This window comes from Callorhinus ursinus, unplaced genomic scaffold (assembly GCF_003265705.2).
Source record: "Callorhinus ursinus isolate GAN/ISIS: 27379988/994484 unplaced genomic scaffold, GSC_fseal_2.0 scaffold2, whole genome shotgun sequence".
In the NCBI taxonomy this organism is placed as follows: Eukaryota; Metazoa; Chordata; class Mammalia; order Carnivora; family Otariidae; genus Callorhinus; species Callorhinus ursinus.
In genome coordinates, this window is record NW_027397064.1 from 90818542 (window position 1) to 90842591 (window position 24050).

Here is a 24050-nt window from a genome sequence, read left to right on the forward strand (position 1 = left end):
GTGACCGTAATGACAGTGAGTATGGGGCACAGATGGGACAATGAGGTGGACAGTGTCCTCCTGACAGTTGGAAATGAAAATGAAGAAAGAGCCTGGGGATGGATCCTTGGTGAATCCGGCCCAGGTGGAAGGAAAAACGCAAGTTAGAGAAAGAGCAGCTAAGCAGTGGAAGGAGACCCAGGGGCATCCACCAGCCCAGAAGCCAAGAGCATCATGCTTTAAGAAAGAGAGTTCAGTGCAGCCAAGAGGTGGAGGGGAATGAGCCTCAGACAGAAGTCTGGATTTTAAAGAGTGGGAGGCCACCGGAGGCCGTCAAGAGGGACTCAGGATAGATGACAGTTTGCAGGTGGTTAGCGAGAGCGTGGGTGGTGGGGAAGTGAGGACGTCAGGGTAGATTCTCCTTTCAGAAAGTTTCTCAAGGAAGAAAAGGGGAAAGAGAATGCACTGATAGTTTAGGAGAGGATAACTCAAAAGAAGGAATGAGCTCCTAATATCCAGCTACTATGGGGGTGGTGGGGAGTGCGCTGGGGCAGGTGTAGAGAATGAATACCATTCCCTACTTCCTCGCCTACATAACTTTGGGACTGTTTATATAAAGAGAGACTTTGGGATGCCTGGGTGGCTCAGTCAGTTAAGCATCTGCTTTTGGCTCAGGTCATGATCTCAGGGTCCCGGGATGGAGCCCCACATCAGGCTCCCCGCTCCGCGGAGAGTTTGCTTCTTCCTCTGCCTCTGCCCTTGCCCCCCTGCTCATTCTCTCTCTCACTCTCTCTCTCTCAAATAAATAAAATCTTTATATAAGGAGAGATTTCTCCCATTGCTACCACACCTGATGAGAAAACATGTCCTCACATTTTCATCCCACCACGTTATATTAATTCTTCCTGTTCCATGTCTCTTGGATTCATCTTCCCTTTTCGGATCCTCTACCTGAGAACAGGCCTCTCCTGGAACTTTGTGCCATCCTGCTCTCCAGTGTCGCAAGCCTCTCACCCTCTTCCCTCAATTTGAATCTGAACCAGATTAACCTGCCATAAAACCTAGTTTGCAAAACACGAAAAGCACCCTAATATGCGTTGGCTCAGGGCCCAAACTCCTGGGCAAAAAGGAAAGAGATTCCATCAGGAGTCTTCGTTCTTCAAACCCAGCCCTTCTTTACACCCCTCCTATGTGACCTGACAGTCCCAGGACCATCTGCAGCCCTGTGGCACATTAGACTCACTGAGGAAGCTGTACAGGCACCCAAAGCCTGGGCCCATTCCAGAGGCTGCTTCATTTGGTCCGCAAGGGGATCCAGGAATTGGGTATATTTTAAATGCCCCCCCGATTGATTCTTTCCTACAGCACTTTACTGCTCTATGGGATCTCATAAACTGTGTTCTGAACCTTGACTCAGCAATGTCTCCATGCCTGAAATGCCCTCCTTTTTTCCCATGAACTAAATATGCCACGGTTTTCAAAGGCCTCATACAAGCCTGACTTTTGGGGGTAAGTCTTCTCAGACCACCCTAACCAGAAATTGTTCTCCTCATCTCCAGCTACTGTAATTCTTACAGACACCTAGTCTGTAAGGTGACTGAGAAACCTAGTCTTTAATGGAACAACCGTGCCAGGCCCTTGCTCAGTTGCCGGGGATCCATACAGATGAAATGTGGTCTCTGCCTTCGATGAGTTTATCAGCAAGGCGGGCTATGGTTTTGGGGGTGCCAGTGTTGCACGCAAAGAGACCCACACATGGAAGGGCAGGGCCGCATGGAGGCCCAGGCATAGAAAAACCCCAGAGGTTCTGGAAGCAGGACCTGGATCTGGATCTGTAGTCCACAGGAAGATCGAGAAGCACCTTGTACATTAGTGGAAGATCAGCTCCCGTGGTCCTCAAACCCTCATCTGAGGAAAGAGCCTCAGAGGCCATCCTTCTGCCTTTGACCCAACTCCATGCTCAGCGGGCTGCCTTTCCAGCAGCAGTGGGTCTTCGCCGGGCTGGGGAACGGTTCTTCCCCTGCGGCAGATACGGTCTTTACTTTCCAGAAGAAAGATCCCTCACTGTAGTTGGCATGGTTGTCTGCCAGCAGCTTGTGTTGATCTGAAGGCAGATAAGTCTGCCTTGGTAACTGTTCCAGTGGCATCCTACAGAGCAACAGATAGGCCCCCTCCTCACCCCGGCACACCCCCAGGCACCCCCCAAGGGGTGCCACACAACTAAAGCTTCAGAAACCCAGTTTGAAAAACCATTATCACAGGTCACTGGGGGGGTCCTCGGAGGTATAGGTTGTTCTAGAATTATTTCACGTACACAGATCTCACCTGCAATTGGTTTATAAACCCTAATAGGCAAGAAACCAGCCTCCCACTTTGTATCCTATTCATCCAGGACAGAGTATAATCAAGAGTTGATACATGCGGGCGCCTGGGTGGCTCAGTCGGTTCAGCGTCTGCCTTCGGCTCAGGTCATGGTCCCAGGGTCCCAGGATCGAGCCCCGCATCAGGCTCCCTGCTAAAAGGGAAGCCTGCTTCTCCCTCTCCCACTCCCCCTGCTTGTGTTCCCTCTCTCGCTGTATCTCTCCCTGTAAATAAATAAATAAAATCTTATTTAAAAAAAGAGTTAATACATGAGCTTGAACAAAGAGGATATCCACAGTCAAGAGGAAAGGAAGAATTTTCAGAGGGCTATTAATCATTTCAAGATGAATTTAAACATCTAGATGGTACATGAAGAATAGAAGTGAAGTGACTTCTGAGAACTTCGAAATGCCGTTGCCCTTGGAAAGTTAGCTCGGTGAAATCCATGCACAGTGGATGAGGTTAGCTGTTATACTAAAAGAAATGGGGGGAAACAACATAAAAGAGTTTCTGCCAGTGTGTGCTCTGAGAGTTTGGGAATACCTAAGACTCCCTTCAAGGTGACAGGATTGAACTACAACTGAATTTAGCAAACGGAGAAATAATCAGCTGTTTTGTATGCTGCCTGAAGAAGTATAAACAGAAAGAGGGTGAGTTCACGGAGAAAGGAAAACCACAGGGTCAGAGGTTGGCAGTGTTTACATGTGACTTCCAGGAGAGAGAGAGACAGCTAGCTAGACTAAACTTCATCATAAGAGGTGTCAGGCAAGGAGGGTCCAACCAGGACTTGCGTCAGCGAAGGTTTATGACGACAAATAGAGCAACTGACACTGGACTATTTCCAGACAAAAGGGAGACTGGGGCGGTATGCACTATTGAAAGGGAAAATATCTAGAAAAACAGAGGCCTAACACAGGGGCTGGCAAACCAGGCTTAGAACAGATGAGACCCAGGTCACTCCTGAAGGTCTTTGTCACAGAAGCTACTGGAGAGCCTCACCTGGGTGGTATCCCCAGTATAAATAAACTCCAACCATTGCTCCCACTCAAGAAGCAAAGTCCTGGGAGAGAGTACAACGGAGCAAGCTGAGGTCACGTGCCTGCTTCTCGGCAGAAGATTCCATTAGGAGGAACCGTTCACTTTTAGCCTAGGAGGGTATGTACTGGACTTACCAGTTAGTTCCAAGGTCTAAACGCAACGGAGGAGAGAAAAATCCGAAGAAGGGAACTGGGGTGTTGTTGGAAATTGGGAATGGTCACTGGGCAGTCAATATCCACAACACATCTGAGGCAACACCCTCTGTGGTTGTCTCTCTGCCTTTGACCTGGACCCAAGCTCACCTAGCCACCTTTCCGATTCCAAGCCACTTTCCCTGGACCAGAGCAATGGGTTCTTCCCTGATGGCAGACGCAAATTTCTTTCTGAGGGAAGAAAGAGCCTTCGCTGCAAGTTAACAAGATTGTTAGCAGCTTATGATTGCCCCTATCTCAAGGCAGGTCTCCTGAGCTGGGTCTTGGGACACGCGAGATTGAGTGCCAGGTTCTGACAGACAGCTAGCCTAGCCCCTGAGCCTCGCCCAACAGCACCGCCCTCCAAGCTGAGGCACTGGCCAGTGCCACACACCCAGTTCAGATCCAAGAAATCTGGCACAAGGTTGTCTTTCTTTGCACATATTTTTTCTATTCCTACTTTCATCCAGATGCAATTAAAATCTGTAAACAAATTCTTCAATACATCATAAAGCGTAACTGTTCCGGTCATTCCTGTATCACATGTTGCTACTCAAGTGGCTGGTGCATTGTCTGAAGGTGACTGCTCCTTATTACATCGCTGCCCATAAACCGGGGGAAATGGGTCCCGCAAATATGATGCTCAGGCATTAGTAAATGGACAGGCGGCAGCAGGCCAGCCTGCTGACACCCCAGCATCAGGAAGGCTGTTGTGATAATAGCTACCCTCTGGATCATGGGGCTGGAAGGCCTTTTAACAAACACTTGGTTCAATTCCTTCTTTGCTAGAGGAGGAAGCCCAGGGAGAGGAAGTGACTTGGTCAGCGTTACCCAGCGCCTGGATGGAAAAACCAAGACAAATCCTGATCTCATGGGTCCTTTTTGTTCCATCATCATACTGTGGTGGAAAAATGAGAAATTTCATCAATTTTCCAGGTTTCCTAGAGGCAAACACTGTCTTTTCTGCCTCTCCTCCGAGGGAAATCATGACTGTAACTCCTGACCCTTTGTACCCAGATAACAGATGTGATGCCTCACTTGCCTTAATGCAATACTCAATGAGACACTAATAATAAGAATGTTCAAGAACTGTGGTGCCATGAGAATTCAGGTTTCTGGATAGCAACTGAAAAGAAATGGATTGGCAAAACCCTTTTTAAGAAAAACCCATATTATTGAAAATGCTTTTAAATTGTGTGTGTGTGTGTGAGAGAGAGAGAGAGAGAGAGAGAGAGGAGGGAGGGGGTAGTTCAGGGAGAGGGATTTTCCACTTTAGTAAACATCATCAGGGCCCGGCTCGGCCCTCTGAAGCCCAGGCCCCTGAAACTACATTTCTGCTGCATCACCTTGGACAAGTTCCTTAACCTATTTGAAGGTCAATTTCCTCTTTTCTGATATAAATAACTTACCTCAGCAGGCTGCTCTAAAGTTTTAATTAGATAACCTACAGAACACATTTGGGATAGGGCCCCGCCAATGGCAAGCCCTCAAGTGTTCTTTTTTTAAAGATTTTTTATTTATTTATTTGACAGAGAGAGACACAGCGAGAGAGAGGGAACACAAGCAGGGGGAGTGGGAGAGGGAGAAGCAGGCTTCCCGCCGAGCAGGGAGCCCGATGCGGGGCTCGATCCCAGGACCCTGGGACCATGACCTGAGCCGAAGGCGGATGCTCAAGGAATGAGTCACCCAGGTGCCCCGCCCTCAAGTGTTCTTAACGTTATTCTTAACATAATGAAATCTTTGGTGTCTGTTCTTTTCCACAAGTCCCCGAGAACACCTCCCTGCTGTTCCAAGGCATAGCACGCGTAGCTTGTTTAGAATCACCTGGAGAGTTTTAAAAAGTACACTTGCCTGGGTCCCCCTCCCAAAGATTCTGGTTCAACTGGTCAAGGGTGCACGTGGGGCATGGTTCCTGTTGCCTAAAGCTCTCAGGTGGGGGGGGTGGGGGGCGGTTCCTAAGGCAGCCCAGCTGGACAAACACTCCTGTACAGAACTGAGCCAACAACCAGAGAACAGGGAAGGCGAGGACCATCGAGCAGCAGAGCTCACAGCCACTGCAACATCAGCTCATCTCCCCACTTCATGGAGGTTACCACTGAGAAGGAAGCCAGAGCTGCAGCACTGTGTCCTTAGCGAGTTCAAGCTTCTCGTTCAAAACAGTCTGAGTGAGGGGCGCCTGGGTAGCTCAGTCGGTTAAGTGCCTGCCTTCGGCTCAGGTCATGATCCTGGGGTCCTGGGATCGAGCCTCCCATTGGGCTCCCCTGCTCAGTGGGGAGTCTGCTCCTCCTTCTCCCACTGCTTGTGCTCTCTCTCTTTCAAATAAATAAATAAAATCTTAAAAAAAAAAAAGTTTGAATGAAAAGGATTAGGCTAAACTTGAACAAATTCCAGACTTTACCCTGGGAGCTGATTTTTTTTTTTTTTGACCAAATCATTTACTATTTTTTCCTAAAAAACAAGAAACAAAAAACAAGCACCTAAAAAAATAGATACTAAAAAATACACATAAAAAGTACAGAGATGGTGGTTCTGAAGAATTAAGGTAGTCACTGTTTTGTTTGTGATGTGGGAAGTAGGTTCTCCCCTGTGCCTATACATTTTTTTTTCTACCTGGTAGCCAGGCCTCAAGTTCGGCTATGTTTTAACAAGATATAAGAGAATCAGAGGAGGTTATTTTTGGTGCCAGACTTTTTTTTTAAGGCTGACCAGGGCAAAGGGGAATTAGGCATGGGACCTCCTTTTCCAACTGACTTCACAAAAGACAGGGAAGAGGAGGGTCCCATGGAGGTTCCCCATGAATCACTGGCTCAGATCCCACCCTTCCGCTGGCCTGGCCCTGAAGAGCCCAGGGTGCTACCAGCAGGCACTGCAAGTGTGTTCACGTGCCCATGTTTGGGGAAGTGGGGCCTGGGAAAACAGCGGCCCAGGGGCAGGGTGCACTGCAAAGCAATGGAATCATGCCCCGCGAGCCGGGCTTCCTCCTCCGAGGTCTGGTCCTGGCAAGTCCCTTCGCTAGCCAGCCTTTCCAAAGGGGAAGGCCTGAGGGTTGGCTCCAACCCCTTGGCTTCCTCTTTCTTCCCTAGTTCCCCTGCGAGGCTGGCCCCAAAGTCCCTGATTTCCTAGCAGCTCCAAGGGCCACTGTGGTGAGAATCTTGAGCGTGGACATCAGAACTGGAACTAACGGCCAGAAGCCCACAGGAGGCCCGATTTCAGCACAAGGTAGTGCCTTTTGGAGAGTTCCATCTGAGGGGAGACCCGTGTCAGGGCAGCCAGGGCCACAGGCAAGCCACGGAAGACGTTCTGGAACCAGACAGACACTGCTGGCCACATGTTCTCAAAGGCCCCGTCCCCACCCAAAAATCTCTTTCTATTAATCCTCCAGTTAATGTCAGCTATCCAGGACAAAAGTTAATTCTGAGAAATAACTTTCTTACTGGTTTTAATTTGTAAATATGAACATTTCAATCCTACCGAGTAGGAAAAAGAATAAACTACAGCTTTATAAGCCCATCGCCAGCATGAAACATATTTATATTACTTGCTTCAGACCTCTCTCACTGTCCCTTTCTCTCCTTCCAAAGAAATAAAAATGTCCGGATACAGTTCTATTTCTTCCCATTTCTTCATCCTTCCCTTGCCCTTCCCAAAGGTAACCATTAACCTGAATTTGGCCTATATCATTCCTATGTGTGTTTTTGCCTTTTTTTTTTTTTTGAGAGAGAGAGAGAGAAAAGAAAGAGCGCACATGCGCACACACATGCACATGAGCAGGGAGTGGGAGAGGGAGAAGGAGAGAAAGAATCTTAAGTAGACTCCATGTTTAGCGCGGAGCCCAACACAGAACTCAGTTTCACAACCCTGAGGTCATGACCTGAGCTGAAATCAAGAGTTGGACATTTATCCAACTGAGCCACCCGGGTGCCCCTGTTTTTGCCTTTTAATGAATATGAATATGTCAATAGAAATCATATTGTTTACATTTTAATATAAATTGTGCTTCTATATATTATGTATGTGTATGTAACATACACATATATCCTTTTACAACTTGTTGTTTCCCTCATCATTGTTTTAGAATTTATACATGTTGACAAAAGGTTGGTTCAGTACATTTATATTAAATACATGTCAATTTCATTAACACATTCCATAAACCACAGCTTGTGGCCTATGTAATCAGAATTCTTTTGTGCATGTGCATATACATATGTACATATATGGATGTGTGTCTATAATGCATATGGACATGTATACGCACAAACACACAAATCTGGACACCTATATAATTTATCTGGGCTATATACCCAGGAGCAGAATTCATATTTCATAGCAGGAACACATATTTCACTTCAACAGACATTGCCAAATTGTTCTCCAAAGCAACTATACCAATTTACACTCCCACCAGAGTTCCCTTGTGCCCACATCTCACCATCCCTGTTGTCACCAGACTTAATTAATTTTTGCTAATCTGGTAGATGTGAATGGTATTTCATTGTTTCAATTTGCATTTCCCTTATCGTGGAGAACCAGTTATAATTTTTGAAGCCAAGAATAGAATCTAACCCCTCCCCACCCTACACACATACTAGGTGGAGACAAGAGGAAGCATGGGCGCTGGGGATGGGCCCAGATGGTGGCTTCCAGAGACCCAGGACTGGAGCAGGGATTTTGCACTTACAGGTCAAGCACAAATGAGCGTCAGAACAGAAGGATGAATTCCAAAAAGACAGACCAAGAAATTGCCAAAGAGAAGGGACCAGAGAAGGGATAGATCCAGAACTCTGAAATCAGGGAGGTGGGCAACAGCAAAACCCACTGAAATCAAAGGGAAAGGGTCCGAGCTATTTCCTGAGAAAAGGGGTAGTTGTCTGCAGCTGGCAGTGGAGTAAGAGGGCAAGACTGGGGTTGGGGCAGTTGAGCAGAAAGGGAGAGTAATGAGCACCAAGGCTCTGGCAACTCCACCTGCCATTGTCATACTCATGGCCGTCTTAGTCTCCACTGTGACCCCTGAGAGCCCTAAGTAACCCTGTGTATGTCCTTCTAAATGAAACTCCTCAGCTCAGGCCATAAAATGTGGGCCACACCTCAGTTTGCGGGTTTGGGGTTTTCATTTCATTTCATTAGAGCGAACAACAAAAGTGCCACAGTGGGTGAGGGACTTCTTTTTGGCAAATTGTTTCTCCTTCTGGTGGCTTCTTTTCAAAGCATGTTTTGGAAACATTTAACAGGACTTCCCATAGCACTGCTTCTCAGGGAAGTTAAACAAAGCCAGATTGATGGACTAACTCAAGGCATGTGCGCCAAAATATGTCTCCCATCTTAAAGATGCTGGAACTTTCTGGGAACAACTCATTTCCTTGCGGGGGGTGGCCAATGGAGGATGTGGGAATCCCATCTATCTCCATGTCCTTTTACCAGGCAAAACTCTGAGAATCAGAGTCATCTATCAACATGTGTGACAGATACGGTTCTTCTTAATGGGGACAGGAAACCACTCTAACCTCATTGGGTCCACAGTTTCAAAGCCAACTTTCCCTTCAGCTCACTTTGCTTCAAGTATGGCCAAATGCTAAGGACAACAGCCAAGGAAGCCTCCAGAGAGATAGGCGTGGAATAGTGTGTCATGGCCCCACAATGTCATCTGGAGGGGCTAAGAAAACAGAACCTTATTATCTCCTTTCCCTTATTTGCACTAAAGGGGTATAAAATGGGATGAAGTCCTCAGTCCAAAATGGACAGGATTAATAAAACCCTAGAAACATTAACAAGTGTCTGGAATTATTCTGTAAACCCAAGATGTAGTGAGAGTCAATCCTTAACTCTTCTGACTTAAGATTAAACATGACCAGGATATACTACATTTCTGATGACTTGTGAATGACAAGGCCAGGCATGATACTGTCAATCATTTCTAATATCTCTTGGCTTTGAAATCTACCATAGAATAGCCTCATCTTTGAAGTAAGTTTTAGAGTCCATTTACTCATGCATTTGTCACACTCACACACACACACACACACTCATGCACACACACATACACACTAGCATTGTATTTGCATGAGAATATTAGGCATGCCCTCAAAGGTACCCAAATATCACGGGGCCATTCCATTCGAGATTCTTAGTTGAGCACCTGCTAGGTAGGAGTCGATTAGAAGAGGTTGAGTTAAGTCTGGGTCAGCAGATATACAGCTCACAAACCATCACAGGAGTTCAAATGAAAGGGTTCCTGACAGAAGTGTGGACCGGGGTGAGGGAACAGACCAACGATGGCAAGGGGCCCAGGGACCAGCCACCAGGGGGAAGCCATAAGCACACCTAGGGCTGAGGGGACTCAAGGAGGAAGCAGTGTTACTAGAGACCAGTGACTGCTGTAGACTTGAAGGACGGCTGCCCAGTGGGAGTTGTATAAAGGAAGGAGGAGGCCACTGCCAGAGACTCAGGACAGAGAAATAACCCACCTCTCTGTTTTCCCACACTTGGGTCTCCTGCGGTGTTCCCCTCTCTGCTAAACCCAACTAGCAGCCAGCTGGTAAGGGCACCCGAGTGACGCCGTCCTCAGGAGTCGGCCCCCACTGAGCTCAGAGCAGCGTGTAGTTGAGAGGAGATGGGCTCAGCGGCTGGAGGGAGGGGGGTGCCAATGGAAAATAATCTACACTGTGGCTCTCCTCCATTCCACGGTGCTTCCTGTTTGAATCGGTTGTGTCACTCTGTCAGAGGGTACACGTGGAAACTCAGCACAAATCCTCTCTTGATTTCGTGATCAAACAACTCATAAATCCTCCTGATCCAGGGTCAGTCTCTACATTTCTCCACAGGAAGATAGTCTAATTTGGAGTCATTTAACTCTGGAGTTAACCAAACAGGAGTTTCCCTTGTAACTTGAATGTGGTCACAGCCAATTATGTGAGAGACGATCACACGAGGCTCAAGCAGCCAAGTGCACTTCTCCAAGCAACCAACTTGCTACTGGTTTTCAGCAGAGAGATAGGAGCGCTCTATTCATTCTCTGGAGAAACAGCCTCAGGCAGGCCCCAGGCTAGAGGGCCCAGTTACCCCTGACGGAAATAATGGCCAGCACGTACTTAGCCCTAACTATGTGCCAGCAGGCTTTGGGTGTGTGCTGGTTAGTCCTATTAACCAAGGCGCAGGATTAAAGGGTGAGAGGAGAGAGGTTGGGGGACTGATTCCCCTGATCCCCCTCTGTTTTGGCAGGAGCTGCATGCCTCTACCTATGCCACAACTTCTGTCTAGGGGGTCCCTCTTCCAGTCCCTGAGTTTGCGAAGACTCTCCCTCTGCTTGCCCCTCCAGGCCCAGAGCTTCCCCTGGGTGTTTCCTCCTCCCTCCTTGGTTCCTGAACCCTACCCATGCCTCCAAATTGTTTTTTCATTAAACTCTCCTCCATTACCCCTTTGAGGGTTCCATCTGCCCCCTAGTGGGTCCCTGGCTGGTACGATGCACACGGACTCAGGTAATGTTGCTGTAGCTCCCAGACTGAGTGTGTCACCTTCCCAAGTGCACCACGGGAATAGATGCTGGCAGGGAGAGGCCAGCCTCTCTAGGGACATCGGGATCTCTCTTCAACAAAGATACAGTTTAACTTTGTCTTCTTGCTTTCTTTTTCTTCACAAGGAGTAAGTCAGGCAGTTTATAGGAAACCCAGGTAGAGGCTGAGCAATTGCTAACCTGAGAAATCACTTGGCATTCAGAGGAAAACACTAGCTTTGGAGTCAGCCTTCCAATCATTCAGACCCAGCTCCACCACCTACCCACCACAGGACGTGGGGCAAGTCGCCTCTCTGGGCTTCAACAGCTGACTCTGTTACACATGGGTCTTGAAATATCTCCTCTACAGGGTCATCAAAAGGTAAGAGATGTTAAATACTTGGTACAGAGCATACCTTTAACGAATCTAAATCTGCCCCTCACCCCTTATTTTAAGGATCCTACTGTTTTTCTCCTGGATCCTTACCTTAACTCCATGCATTTAGGCTTGAGAATCCTTCTCTTGTTTGCCACCGTCCCAAGTTGAGTTCCCTTTACCTGCACATCTGAATCTATGAGTCACAAGAGCTTTATTTCTGGAGTCGGATGGGAGCATGGCTTGCTTGATAAGACCTGAGATTCTGGGCACAGGCAGTTTTCCCTCTGATGTAATGCTGTGTGTGTGTGTGTCTGCATATGCATGTGCGTGTGCACACGGAAATCTGATCCAGGACAAGCTCATTTCCACTTCTGACTCATGCTTCCATTCAGATAATATTAATTGGTCCCTAGAGAGCATTACAGGGGCTAAAATGGCAGGGATAACAAATGTGGGATGAGAGTGAGCACCCTTTTTGAAAATAATTGTCATTAAGGGCCCAAGGACCTAATGCCTGGCTGGGTTAGAGTTTAGTAGGTATTTCTTCTAAGGCAATTTTGGGTTGATGGTCAGTTCTTTGTGGAAAATTCAGGAGCATTTCCACTTAGTTTAGTCATGATCTGGGCGGAAAGAGTCTGTGCTTCCTCTTCTAGAGCTTACATCTGAAATGACAAGCTCTACAAAATTCCAGTTTAGAGTTTTCCAACAAGCCATTACTGGACTATATACTGTAGGAACAGATTTCAGGCAGTGGTTCTCAAACTTCCGTGTGTATCAAAATCACATGCCCAGAATCATAATCATATGCCCCATCCAATGGTGTCAAAATCACCCTTGCATACTTAAGAAGTTCCCCAGATGATTCTGATGAATATAAAACATTGATAACAAATGATGTTAAGGGACTTGCAGAAGAGCTTGTCACATCCCCTCAGGCCACCTGCCAAGTGAATTAGAGAAGGTAGATCCATCACTGGATACATGCATGCAAGTTGCCACTGGCTGATGATTAAGAGACAGCAGCAGGGAGGACCCGAAAGGCGTTCCTCTCTGCCTATCAGAAGAGGCTTCTTTCTAATTCATTTCTTGCAAAACAGTCACCAGATACATTCCATACAAACTTCCCAATGTAAAATTTCCAGTGGGCAACTGATGAAGTACACCTGCTTGGCCAGAGAGCAAAGGAGAGGAGAGTATGGGCAGGAAAGGGGCTTCACTTTGGAGATGAGGGAGAGTGATGTGGGGTAGGGCAGAGAATGAGTGCGTGCGAGAAGCACAGATGTTAAAGCTGAGCTGGAAGGCTCCAGAATGCAGAAATTCACATTACACCTTCGTAATGTTGCCATGCCTGTATATCGCCTAGACCTACACTTTCCAGCATGGGAGCCTCAAGCCTCGTGTGGTCTTGAGCCCTTGAAATGTGGCTAGGCCAAATTGAGATGTGACATAAGTGTTTAAGACACACAGCAGATTTGAAGAACTATTATAAAAAAAAATATGTAAAATATCCCCTGATAATTTTTCTAATTACATGTCAAAATTATATTTTAGGTCTATCCCAAGAAAATATCTATTATTAAAGTTATTTTCACCTGTCCCTTTTTAAAAAAATGTGACTCAACAAAATTTTTAAGTACCTATGTTGTTTGTATTTTTGGCTCCCATTGTAGTTCTAGTAGACAGCACTAACCTATACTTTTACTTGATTTTTTTTTCCTTTGCATTTGATTCACCTTTTCTACTTAAATGCACTTAACTTTATCCCAGGTGATAATGACCATGAAATCACAAATTTGATATGCCAGTTTTTTCTCATAACCATTAAAATAAATATATAGAATAGCTCGTTCACACACTACCTAAATTCAGCTTGTATTTTGCCAGGGGTATACAAAACCACATGTGGGGAAACACAAATCTGGTCCAAACTCTTTGATATCCAGAAAGATCAAAAATGACTCGTCCACAACCCTTAATGTGACCAGAGACCGAGGCAGCCCAGTGCTGTTTACTAGCTGTGTGTGTGTGTGTGTGTGTGTGTGTGTGTGTGTTGGGGGGGGCAAGTGGGTTAACCTGGGACATCCACACAAGTAAGTTCCCACATCCCTCATGGGCCTGGACCAGTGCTTGCGTGACTGTGACCATGACTGCCAGCAAAGAGGGAGTGGTGTCTGGTCACACACTCTGGGTTTCCACTCTGCCCTGGCATTTCACAAGGCAGGTGCCTTTCTTAAAGGGCCAGTGGGAAATGCAGCTTGTGCCAGTGAGTAATTGTGGAAGCAGGCAGTGCCCTTCGATAACCCATGCCGTCCCCTCTCACCCCCTGGCTACCGCTAGCCTCTCCCATCACCCCTCCACCCACCAGCCCTGCTCTCACATAGAAGTTTCCATCACCCACAATTCAAGGTCCCTCTGGGTCACAACCTGGTTCTGACTGCCCTCCTCCAGCTACCCTGTCTGATTGCAGGGGAGGAGCAAGGGACAAGCCCCCCTCCAGAGGAGCACTGAGAAGCCCGTTAGGATGGCAAGAGGTAGGGACCCTCCAGTGAAGTGGAGAGGCCGGCTAACAGTCCTTTCCCTTTAACCTCCTATGTCTCACCCTAACCCAGCCCATGCTTGACAAATGCTGGTGAAAGCCAGCCTGTGGGTGTGAAGGTCTTGCCATTTCTATCTGGGATCTCTAACCAGAAACATTTCCTCCCGAGGAGGAGAAGGTTTGGGGTCAGTCCTAGCAGCCAGTACTCACCACAGATGCAAGGTGAGGGGACTCTGGCTTCCCCTCAGGGGAGCCTTCTAGAACACTCTGGGCCCTTTAAATAGGCCACTGCAGGGAGTCCAAAACAACCTCCTCACAGACGTCAGTGTATGCGCCAGCCATTGTCTTGGGCAGCTCTCCTTTTCCTCAGTCTTGCTGTCTCTCCTCTCACCTCCAAAACATCCTGATTCCTCAAAGTCCATATCTGCTCTTGGCCTTCTTCCTATTTCCCAACCTGTTCAGATGGCCTTTTCCAGCTAAAATGATTTCAACCTTCAACTCAGTGGCCCAGATATAGAGCTCCCCCTGGCCCCAGAGGAGATATCCCCTGCCCCAGAGCGGGTCTGGGGAGAGCCTGCTTATCAGAACAGCTCCTGCCCTTCACCACAGGACAGGAAAAAGCTCCACCCAAAGCCCAGCAGGTGCCCCTCTGAAGAATACCTGGATGGCTGTGCCCACACTCGGGACTGGTGGGCCTGTCCAGTCCCTCATCAGATGATTGGAAGGCCAAATGGCAATCAGCACAGGTGGGAGACCTGACTTCCAATCCCAGCTTAGCCTCCACTTACTCATCTTTCAATGGGTACTAGGATGTTATGTGGCCAAGAGGAGTTTAAATGAGAGAAAACCAGCAAGAAATCCAAGCTGTTTTGTGCTTCACCACTATAAACATGCTAATAATAGCTAGTAATCATTGAGCAGTTACAACATGCCAGGCCCTATGCTTGGCCATGTATCATCTCATGTCATCTGCACCATGACCTGAGGAAACAGGTTCAGAGAGATTGAGTAACTTGCCCAAGGTCACACAGCTTCTAGGTGACAGAGCCAGCACAGTCTGTGCACTAGCTCCTTCCTTGTTCCCTATAAGAGCCGGCACAGGGGGAGAGAGGCAACTGAGGGGGGTAAGGGGGGGACATACTCCATGCAGCTGCTGGGACGTCCCTCAAGGACAAACACAGAGGGGGTGGTGTGGACTAGCACAATGGGCTATTGGCCCAGGTGGCTTCTTCTCATTTGTCCCTCTTATCACCACAGTCCCACACTCAGCAGAGCCCCCTCAAGGTTGCCCGCCACACGAGCGTCCCCAGGGAGCTGGGGCAGGCTTTCAGGGTCTGTGCGGTTGACAGCTTGAATTTGACAAGATCTGTGTTGAAAACAGAGCCCCATAACCGACTCATGAAGAAACGCCAGTGGGCCTCCCAGAGGACCCCCGTGATGGATGGGCCTCTCTCTGAGGGTCCCAGCAGGCCGGCTGGGGAGGGCCGAGGTCTACGGGGCCTCGCTCGAGCTGCCAGGAGGTCAACTGCCATTTTAATGACTACCCCATGCAAGCCACCTCTCACTCACTTGCTCAAAAGCCCAGCCCAGGCCCATCTCTGTCTTTGGCAAACTCCATACTTCCAGAGGGCAAGGCCCACTCTACAGTCCCTTTTGTCCTGGCAGGATCACAGACTCAGCCTGAGGCCCCATTCTCCTCTCAGGGCCTGGAGACAGGCCCTGAGACTGCAAAGCAGGCGGGGGCGTCTCTCATCTTAGCCTGGGCCTTCCAGGGGCATACACATATCACGGAGCCAACAAGCGGAGGGGCCCATCCTGCACCTAAAGGCAGTTGGGAGTTCGTTCGTTCATTCATTCATTCATTCACTCATTCATAGCTATTTCCTGGGTCCTTAATAGATACCAGGCCCTGCTGTAAGCCCTGGGACACAGCAGCGAGGAAAACAGCAATGGTCCCTGTCCCCAGTGGTGGGCTGCTAGGCAGCAGGATTGTACTCAGGGGCCGTCAGGAAGAAATAAGCACCGCAGGACTGTTAGAGGGCATCAAGCCCAAATACAAAGGATTAGGGGTAAGGCAGGTCAACATCCGCCTCTACAGCCCTCTGTCTTGGTTTCTGTGCCTTTTTAGGGCATTTGCTGCAGAGTGAATTTCCAGACTAGAGGTTCTCCAAACCGTTGTGCCTCAGAGTCACACTGAGAGTACCTTAGATGCACGGATTGCCACAGTCCTGCTCCTAGTGATTTGGCTTCTGTAGGTCTCAGGCAGGGTCTAGCAATCTGTATTTGTAAAAACTGTTCTAGGGGGTTCTAAGGCAAAACTAGGTTTGAGAGATCCTGACTTAATTGTGAGTTCCTTATTGTCCGGGTATCTGTAGGATCTAGATCAGTGAGAGAATGAATGAATGAATGAATGAATGAATGAATGAATGAATGAACGAACGAACGAATGAAAAGCCCACATGCCTGGAAGCTTGCATGAGGCTGTGGTCAGCAGTAGGGGCCCAGGCGCAGAGGTCTGGGGAGTTGGTGTGGCCCAGAATCTCTGGGTGAATCAGTAGCACATGAAGGGTGGGTGGTACAGGATGGGGGCAGGATGTGGGACCCCATGCCAGCCACTGGGCCAGGACCTTCCTGACAGAGAGACAGATGAGCTCAGCATGGGGAGAGTGCTGATGACTCAGGGGGAAGTAGAGTCCACAGGCCACAAGCATGGTCAGGACATCTCGGGCAGCCCGTCTATGCTAGGTAACATGGAAATGGAGACAGGCAGAAGGTGGGGGGTAGCCCTGTACCCTGAAGCCCCCACTGTCACTGCCTTACATTCGCCAGTTACTAATTTGACCCATACTGGGTGAGGGTCTGCCATGGGCCAGGTAAGCCACCAGCACCGATAAAGCAGGGACTGGTCCAACCCCTGGCTTCAAGGATGCCTGTGGCCAGTGGGGGAGACGAGCACGGAAAGAGACAGAGGTGATAGAGGTGAGGACAGGAAGCCTCCAGACATCCTGGCTGAGGACAGAGCCACACACTCAGAGACGAACAAAGCCTGGAAACACCAAAAGCTAAAGAGAAATTAGAGCCCTGGGATTGGGGTAAAATGTGTGCTGTGCAGGGCTTAGGGGAAGAGCAGTGTGGAAGGATTCCGTTTCTACCACTTACTCGGAGTAGGACCTCAGACAAGTTACCTAGGCTCACTGAGCCTCCGATTCCTTGTCCAAAAAAATGGGAATAATAATACCTACTTCACACAATTATTGGGTTGGCAAAATAACAAACCGAATGTGAGAACACTGAGCACACAGTAGATACTCAATAAAACATAACAAAGACGAGCACTAATTGAACTCTTTTCCTACAGTTCTCGTAAATACAATCCAATCTGGGACACCTGGGTGGTTCAGTCGGTTAAGTGTCTGCCTTAAGCTCAGGTCATGATATCAGAGTCCTAGGATTGAGCCCCACATTGGGCTCCCTGCTCAGCAGGAAGCCTGCTTCTCCCTCTACCTGCCACTCTCCCTATTTGTGCTCTCTCTCTGTCAAATAAATAAACAAAATCTTTTTTAAAAAATACAATACTATACAATCTGGAAGAAGCTGCTCTTAACCTTAGCGTTCAGATGAGGAAACTAAGAGAAGTGTCCCATAGCAGATAAATGGTGAAACCGGAACATGAACCCTGTCTGACTCATTCCAGAGACTTTACTGTAATACTAAGTTATACATAAATATATTTTTGAAAGAGAAGATGGCTAAAAATCAAAGTATCTGTGATTATCACAATAATCAAAAGTGGCAGTTCACTGGAATTTCACATGGGATTAGGAAAACTGGACTGTATTTGTCCACGGGATGCTAATAATAGCTTCCTTGTATTGGGTCCTTACAAGGTGCCAGGCACTGTACAAAGCACTCTTAGAAATCCATATAAAACTTCTGTTTTACAGATTAAGCAGGTGGGCCTTAAGAGGATTAAGTGCCTAGCCTGAGGTCACTCATTAGGTAAGAATGGCTGAGTCAAGATTTGAATCCATGACTCTGAGTCCTTATACCTTTGGATTCTTGTGGATTCCCACAGAGAGCACTGAGCAGAATGTCCAGAAGATAAGACTTCTTAGATACATCGGATATTTCTCAGGGGACGTCCTCACTGGGGCTGTAATCACAAATGGTTTGAGGTGGGGGCGAGAAAGGAGAAGTAGAGGGAGAGCAGAGGTGGAGTCCAGCCCAGGCTGAACTGCTACCTTCCTGAGGCACCGAGGAAAACCCCAAGCCCCTGGCTGACAGGCCTCAGATCTACAGGGAAGGGGTGTGGCAGAACCTCCTCCCACCTAGAAGTGGGAAGTAGGAAGACTCTAGAAATCTCCTGTTACCCTCCAGATGTCGGCCTGCCCCTTTCTAGTGGCAATGATAACTTTGTGACGGTCCCATATGCTTTGGATGGCTTCTCCAGTTGCTTCTCCAGCAACTGTCTGGGTAAAAGCCTGTTTTTTTAATTGTTTGGCTTTGTTTCATTTGTCGACCAAAACTGAAATGCAAGCATTCTTGGACTAGGCCTTAGAAGCCCACTGACATGGGACAGGTTCCTTCCCTCTCCATCTGAATTCTCCCAGCCACCAATGACACCTGTCCTCCTGACCTCATGAAGTAGCTTCAGAGAAGAAATAAGGTCATTTAAAGCATTACACAGAAACAGGGTTTTTTTGGTTTGGGATTTTACTGGGTTTTTTTCCCCCACCCCGTTTTAAGTCATAACACTTAGCAGTCCTGCCTTCTTCAGTGAGCTCTGACTGAGGAATATAAAGGGCTGAATCCGCGTGGTGGATTATACACATCTCACAAATGCAGAAGTACAGGATCGGCCAGATGGTCACACACCCCTCTATGGTCACCCAAAGAAAAGACAGTGACAGGAGGATTCAGAGACAGGAAAGGATTTTCCTCACCCTTGTGCCAAGCTTGCCAGAAACACCAAAGGCCCTGGCATTTTCCAAGCCCCAGTGGTCCCTAGGCCTGAGGTGAGGTAGGATGAGGGAACATTTGGCCTCTGCCCCTCATGTCTCTAAGAACCAGAGGGGTCAGAGTCTTTCCTCTGGGCACTGAGCCTTTGTGAGTTCAACTATAGCCTCAGGAGACACCAGTAGACCTGCTCACAGTGATGCCCTAATTCTTCACAGCTGCTGTGTCCACCTGTTCCCTTGTTCAGTGAAGGCTTCCTACAGAGATGGAGCAGAATGTCAAGTTTCAAGTGCAGGTTTCCATGTTTTTACAGATTCCTCAAGACCCCGCAAAAGCTGCCATTACCCTTAAGGTAGAATAAATCTCTGCTCTCCCCGTTATCTCGGAAAATTCCCTGAATGTATCCCTCTTACCTTGACCAAGAAAGAAATGATGTAAGTCTGGGACAGCTCAGGCTAGCAAATCTCTTCTCCCCAGAGGGCCAGGAAGCTGTGCAAGTGATATCATAAATAGTCTATTCCTTGATATAAATGTCTTAGGGCTCTATTCCCTTCCTCCCAAGTCAGGCCATCCTGGGGAAACAAAGGTTAAATGAAGGGCAAATTTTAGTGACTAAAACGTTTTTCTCTGTTGGGCAAGAATAAGCAAATCTGCTTTTAGTAGTTTTTTTGCTGGCCTGACTAAATAAAGGCTTTTCATCAGAGCTGACCCCTTTGAGGCTGAGAGGAAAAGGGAGGCCAGTGAACTCCAGGATTGGGAAAGGAGAGAGGGGAGGCACCAGGAGTTTGGCTCAGTGTGTCACGCCCAAAGCAGCCTTGTTCTGAGAGGTGGACCCATGGGACTCAGGACCCTGATGGGGCAGGGAGCTCGTTCAGGGAGAGAAAGCCATCATCGAATGGTCGCCCCTCCCCCCACCACCACGTCCACACAAGGGAGAGAAAGTCCCAATGTCTGAAAAACAAAAACTCATAAATAGGGAAGTATATGAGGCTGAGAAAACCAGCAGACACCTGACAGCTTTCCTTACGCAAATGTCAATTGGTATACCAAAACAAGTGACTAAAGCGGGCATCACTTATGAAGAAGTTGACCCCTGGTTTCTTCAGTTGGATGACTAGAGTCGGAGACTTAAAAAACAGGAAGCACCAGATGTAATATCAAATGACCCAGACAGTGAGAAGCAAGTGAGAAAACTAAATTGGAAGACAGGAAGTCACCATCACGCCACAAACAATACAGATATTTGTCTGAGATATGCTTGGCGGAGTGCCCTACCATGGCCAGAAAATGGAGGCGCGCAGCCAAGATGGGGATATTTATCAGAGGCAAGGCCACTAGAAATGGCCAAACTGATACTCCTGCTGGGAAACCTCATCTCCACAGTTAAGTAAAACCTCAGAGGTCACGCTGCTGAGTTGAAAGGGCAACTTGCCAGCCTAGGGCCAGATGCTGTTACTGAGCCAGGGGACTTAGCCCCCACATAAAAGCCCTGGCATCCCCCAGACCCTCTCCTGGCTCAAGGTGAGGGTAGTGGGCAACTATTGTTTCCTCCCCTGGCGAGCAACAGCACATTCCGTTTGGCCACCCCTCCCCCATCCTGGCCCATCCAGCTGGTTTGAGTGGAGCCCACTCATCCCTGAGCTGCTGAAGCCTGGAGCGGCCCCATGATGCTCACAGCACCGTCAATCCCTGGGCGTGCTGACTGATCCAGGGTGACCCTCTCTGAGCCAGTGAACATGAGCCCTGGGAATCTGCTGGAACTATTGGAAAGTAGAAGCTCTTTATCACCTAGAATGACTAATAGGATAGAATAAAATCTTCCTGCTGCCAGAAGCCACTAGGGGGAAAGAATCTGCTGGAGAATTAAAGCCACCACAGGGGAAAGCAGTGCCATTAATACAGAGGAAAAAAGACTCTGTCTTTATGCTGTAATTATGAATTCCTGGATCCATCCTTACCTGAAATTAGACTGTGATCCTGGACTATGCAGCTGTGACAGCAATAAAGTCCTCTCTTGCTAGTTTCAGTTGTTATCTGTCACTTGCAACTGGAGAGTCCTAATACAGGAAGCAAAGGGTCTAGTCTCTGGTCTCCATGAGGAAATCAGAGGGTCTCTTTCTCAGGGATAATAGTCTACAACTACTTTATCTGTGAGGCCTTACCGAAACTCCCTTGTCTTGCTGAATCTTGCCGCCTCTGAAATGAGGGAGTTGGATGAGGAGCACTCAGGGGGCCAGAGAAGTGCTAAAAGGGTGAGTTCAGAACTTTGTAATATTCTTCTGAAATGTTTCAGATCCCTGAAAGCACCACTCAGGATACACTTGACTTTCATTTCAGCAGATGGTTTTTATGCCCTTTCAACATAACCCAGAGTCCCAATATTTGCCTGGGGATTTTTCACTGTTACAGAATACAAACAGAAAATGGAAGTTATCTGGAAAATCTTGGTTCACGATAGCTCTTCAGCTGAATGTTCCCTCGGACTCTCTCTTCTACATCCCAACAAATAGCCACAGGTGCTAGAGATGGGAAAGTACCACCCCTCCTGCCACCTAGGACTGTTGTAGTCCTGGAGGTGTGGCTGGCTGCTGGTATATCAGAGACAACATGTAAAGGTACTCAGGAAAATATAGTTTACAAATTTAATTGTACAACTTTTGATAATCCAGAATGTGGCCTTTATTATCCAAGATTTTCTAGGCTGTAAGTAATAGACACACCAGTTCAAAACAGCTCAAACAAAAAAGATAATTTATTCTGCTCTGTAACTAAAAGAAAAAACATCTATATCGTGTCTTCAGGCACAGTTGGATCCAGGCACTTGAATGATGTCTTCGGGAACATGTCTCTCTCTCTATCTCTTAGTTTTACTGTATTTTCTGGGCAAGCTCTTCTTACCTGCTCCCTTAGATTTCTACCAGGAATTCCAAGTCTACATCCATTTACCAAGTTAGCAACCCCAGGAGAAAAAAAGCATCTCTTTGGAGATGGTGATGTTAAAAACCCCAGAACTAATGCCTAGTCGTCCAGTCTGATATGTCCATCTCTGAACCAGGCACAGTGATGCCAGTCAAACAGGCCTAGGTCACACACACGCACATACGCATGTATGTGCATGGGGGTTTAGGAGGTGGATACAGCCCCATCTGGCCCACATGGGCTAAGACTGAGGAAGGGATGCTGATCCAAAGAAAAACTGGAATGCTATTTCTAGAGGAAGGGAAATGGACACATATCAGGAAAAGGACCAACAGACATGACCCACCTAAGGGGCCAAATGCAAAGGGCTCGACCCTGGGGTACAACATATTTCTAGAAGCAAAAGGAGAGGAAGTCATTCTTTTCCCCCTACCAAGGGCCTCTCTCCCTGAAAGGAGCCTAGCATGGGTCAGAGAGGAGGACACAAGATGCAGTCCCATAGGCTGTGGTTTGAAGCCCCGCATAGGCACTTAGCTCATTTCCGGAAAGGACCAGCCATCATGTATGGGAAGAAGGTGGGATCTGGGAAGCACCAATGTTAAGGCTGTGCCCTGAGCAAAACAGTGACAGGCACAGGGCTAGGTTTGGTGCCCTTCTCCTTCTCTTTTAGGCCCCTCTTCCACACCCTCCTCTCTGGGATCCACAGACCAAATAGCAACCATGGATCACAGCCCACCTGAGCTACTGTCCTCATATGTGTGGTGAACCAGCACACTGGACCTGGGGCCAACCACTTCAGTGCTAACTGGTGCTGCCAGGTAGCCCAAGAGACCACTGGCGTAGAATGCCTTTCCTTCTGGGTGCCTGGGTGGCTCAGATGGTTAAGCGTCTGCCTTTGGCTCAGGTCATGATCCCAGAGTCCTGGGATCGAGTCCCGCATTGGGCTCCCTGCTCCTTGGGAGCCTGCTTCTCCCTCTGCCTCTCTCTCTCCCTCTCTCCCTCTCTCTGTCTCTCATGAATAAATAAATAAAGTCTTTAAAAAAAAAAAAGAATGCTTTTCCTTCCATCAGATCCACATTACACAATTCCACTGGTATTCCAGCTGGAGCATGGTAAAGATCTTTTGGCAAAAGACAACAGGGTTGGATCCAACCTCCATGTGCACCTGACTCACCATGAGTCATATCCCCCAGGGGACCTTCTCAGCTCACCATTGTTATCAATTAAAAGGAGTCACGTATATCCAGCACATAGGAATGTCACAGTGGCAGCTGAGCTTGGGAATGTTGTCCTCTGGCTTGGATTATAATTCTCCACCTAAGAAGTCCACTGAGAATGGCACAAAAATAGTATCCCTCCCAAAGGTAGTTACATTTTCATTAGGGATAACTTAAGCTACAGCATCCAAAGGAATAACTAAGGTTCTGAAGAGTGCGAAGTATTTGATTTGCTTTGCCAGTCCTGTTTTAGCAATTCCAGTCATTCCTAACTTTCTTCAAGGACTGGGCCTTATATCTGGCCAAGAAGGAACCACCCTGTCTCTTTGAATTGTTCACTATCTTCTTCTTCGTAGCACAGAAGAGCCTGACCACCATCATCCCCTTACCTCGCTGTGTTACCCCACAGAAGCTCTGATAACTGTGGTAAATGCTAACGGAAGAGATGTTGTAATTAAATATCATCGTATTTATATCTATGTCTGTATTCTGCAATATAAGATAAACAAACTAATCTTCCTCACCAACCTTAGGGGGATAACGAACAGAAATTATAGTTGAGTAACCTGCCAACGTAAATATTTCACAAAAGCTAAGTGACAGTAAATAAAGCCAGACTGTGGGATGGGAATTTCCAACAAAGATACTAAAAGATTTTCAAGCTCACTCCTTTAATGGAATAATTTCTAGTTGTTTTTAATAGTTGGTTTCTCAAACTTATTACCATCTTCCCATACTGATCGAATGAGTATTAATATTAATTTGCATATGACAGCTATTTATTAGACTCCTGAGAAACAAACTGAGTGTTGCTGGAATGGTGGGGGGTGGGAGGGATGGACATTGGGTAGGGTATGTGCTATGGTGAGCGCTGTGAATTGTGCAAGACTGTTGAATCACAGATCTATACTTCTGAAACAAATAATGCAACATATGTTAAGAAAAAAGAAAAAGAAGAAGAAGATAGCAGGAGGGGAAAAATGAA

General features: G+C 47.5%; 1 long non-coding RNA gene across 1 annotated transcript in view; it reads right to left on the reverse strand.

Moving 5' to 3' along the window:
- Window positions 1-24050, reverse strand: part of LOC141371127 (uncharacterized) — a 109904-nt gene that overhangs the window by 22807 nt on the left and 63047 nt on the right. The gene's annotated exons all lie outside the window — the stretch shown is intronic.